General features: G+C 40.6%; 1 pseudogene; it reads right to left on the bottom strand.

Moving 5' to 3' along the window:
- Positions 1-2139: 2139 nt before the first annotated feature.
- On the bottom strand, positions 2140-2950 carry LOC123813069 (annotated as a pseudogene).
- Positions 2951-3326: the final 376 nt, after the last annotated feature.

The following is a 3326-nucleotide window of genomic DNA, read 5'->3' as shown; positions in this document are numbered from 1 at the left end:
CCTCGCACAACCAAAAGAAGGACAGCAACAATTTAAAAACAAAAAATAACCAGAACTGACAGAAAACAGAACATAAGTAAATACAACATTGAAAGTATTAAAACTATTAATTCAAATATGGGTTTATTCTATTATTATTAGCAATAAATTCCAACTTAAGTAATTGTCTCATGATATTAGCTAATAACAATATCAAACCATCTCCTTAGTAAAAAGCATTCACATTAAGCTTCCAGAACAAAGAGACAAACCTCAAAAATTATCAGAGTAGGTCACACTTAAGAGACTCTTATAATTTAAAAAGATGTGTAGGTATGACAATTCAAATTTGGGAGCTGCCTTCGAAGCTTCTTACTTGAAAAAAAAAGTTCTCCGGAAGAGCCTGTTTTTGATGTTGACAAACAGGGCCGAAGTTGGGAGGGAAACCAGGCGATTGGAAGGTCAGTCTGACTCCAGTGTCAACAGATGTGTTCAAAGAAACACAGAAAGCCGTGGCAAAGCTTTCTAGGAACATTCGAACAAGTTAGTCATTGTAGGAGATCTAAGATGCTAGCTAACACTTGTGTAGTTCTATTTTAATAAGGAGATACTCAAAGCTCACTTTTGTGAATGAAGGAAAGTTGCATCACAAAATATATAATCCCAAGAGTAAATTCTGTCTCTTAAAAAAAAAGTTCTGTAGAAACTATGTAATGCCAATGACTAGTTAAACAATTATCTTACTGGATTATTACTTAAAAATTCAGTGGCAAACTTACCATATTTTGCCATGTATAATGAGTACATTTTTGCCCAAATTTTTGAAGGAAATATAAGGATGTGCATTATACATGAGTAATACCAGAAATTCCTTGTATCTGTTCTTGTGTTTTATACTTATTTGTTACATAAAATCTCTTGTACCATAACATGTTCAAAGATAAATGCTAAAATTCCTTTATAATACAAAAAACAAGTATCTAAATATAAGTAAATAAATAAATAAATAGATAGATAGATAATTGAATTTAAAAAATTAAATAAAATATTTTTTTCCTGCAAGTTTGGCCCAAGAACTTGGGTGCACACTACACACAGCAAAATACAGATAATTTCTAAATCAAAAGCTAAATTATACAACAAATATTTGCAAGCACAAATTCGAAATCACTAAGCGATTAATTTTCATCAAGAAAATACATTTAAAATAAAATAGAACTTCTGTTAATGTATATCATGTCACACAAAGGTTGGCTTTTTTAACTCATTAGAAAAAATCTAGATACTTGTCAATGTGACCTAAGCATTCAACAACGCAAAGGGAGCTCAGCTGGAGCATATGGCTGGGTGTGCCTTGCCCCTGCTGGGTCCCGCTGCACCCCTCCCACGCTGCTCTGCTCCAGGTGAGCTCCTACAGAGATAGCCTGACCTTGCACATGCCCACAGCCTCCCTCCACACCCGCCGGAGCGTCCACCCACCTGCCAGCAGTCAGGCCACATTCTCACAGTACCACCGGGTACTGAGTGACTATGGTTACCATCTCTAGGCTCCACCCAGGAAATGGAGCAGCCAGGTGCCCAAAGCTAAAACTTTAGTTCAGTGGGCCCCAACCTTTTTTGGCACCAGTGACCAATTTCGTGGGAGAATGTTCTTCCACAGGCCAGGGTGAAGACAATTTCAGGATGATTCAAGTGCCGTTACATTTATGGTGCACTTTATTTCTATTACTACTAAATTGTAATATATGATGAAATAGTTATACAAATCACCATAATGCAGAATCAGTGGGAGTCCCGAGCTTGTTTCCTGCAACTAGACGGTCCCATTGGGGGGTGATGGGAGACAGGGACACCCGAAGCGTGTTGCTTATATCCAGTCTGTTCCGTAATCTCACTGGTTGCTGTCACTGCAGAAAACCCTGCTTCACAAAGGATGTTGGAAATGGGACCAGACTTCTCGGTGCCTTTGTGGCAATCACAGGATATTCTGTCTTGACTTTATTTATGTTTTGCCTGCAACAGTCTTTTATTTTATTTTTACCTTTAAGGTGACTGAAAATCTGCACATAGACAAGACCATTAATTCTCCTAATAAACATGCCCTGTCCACACTGCCAAGGTGTCCATCAAATCCACAGTGGGCACATGCTACGTCACATTCTATCCCATGGGTGCATTTTCTCGTGAGTCTGTGGGGTTATGCTGAATTCTTTTGGAAATACCAGCTTTTCACAAACTGCCTCCTTGATCGGGGAATACTGAGCTACTTTATTGGTCTGCGTGAAGAAGGGAGGCAGAGCATATGTTAAATGAGCAATTTTGCTCTCTCTGTGATATATATTCTCGTAACATGCAGGTCTTGTCAGCCTCTGGTAAAATCTCCTGTCATTCAGTCTGATAAGCACTCCATCAATTCTTAAAAAGAAAAAAAGCAACAGCAGGAAAAAGATGGGAGGTGTTACTGTAATTTTCACACTAAGACTGGAAATTTCGTGATTGTGAATTCATCCTCCGCCAGGAGAACTTCTTCAAAAAACCTAATCTGTTCCCTGGCTTTCAGTTTTTCTGTATCTATATGATCTGCTATAGGGACAACCTTTAACTTGAGCAATTCTCCAAGTATTGTTCCCTTGTAATCTGTCGTGTAGGTCCCATCCTATGGTTTAATATCCTCCTTGCAGTGTCGGCCCTCCATCCTGCTTTCCTGTCCCTCTTCTGCACAGGCTACATTCCTGGGTGGCTGCTTACACATCTTAAAGCATCTGTAGCATCAAACTCAATCCCAAAGCCAGAATGGTGCTGGATTCTTAAAACATTGTCTCCAAACATCATTCCTGGGAGGGATGGCATATGCAACTCACTGGCTCACTTCTCCCAGTCTGCCGACTTTGTGAGTGGGTGTCTCAGTAGCTGTCAGCTTCCAGGGCCTGAAAGAGAAGTCCTGACAGCTTCCCTGGATGCTGTGGATCATTGTGGCTGATGTGGGGCCCATGTGGGCCACGGGGGACACTAGCAGCAGACACCAGCCTCACTCCCCCAACCCTTGACTTTGATCTCCTCACCTCCTGCTGCACGCTCCAGTTCCTAAGAGAGTACGGACTATACCTGTCCATTGTCCCGGGAGTCAGGATGCCTGCTCTAGCTGCTGGCCATCAGGAAAAGCTGGGGAAAGAGACCCCATCCCCATATGCAGGTACAAACATTCTTTTTTTGTACATAGCAAAACCCTATAAATTATCACAGTACAAAAATAACACTTCCAGAACTTCCAACCAAGATGGAGGCATAGGTAGACACACTATGCCTCATCGCACAACCAAAATAAGGTCAGCAACAATTTAGCAATC

The sequence above is a fragment of the Phyllostomus hastatus genome, unplaced genomic scaffold (assembly GCF_019186645.2).
Source record: "Phyllostomus hastatus isolate PE091 unplaced genomic scaffold, TTU_PhHast_1.1 phas_contig_150, whole genome shotgun sequence".
In the NCBI taxonomy this organism is placed as follows: Eukaryota; Metazoa; Chordata; class Mammalia; order Chiroptera; family Phyllostomidae; genus Phyllostomus; species Phyllostomus hastatus.
Note: the sequence above shows the minus strand (reverse complement) of the source record. Positions and strands in the feature narration are given on the sequence as shown.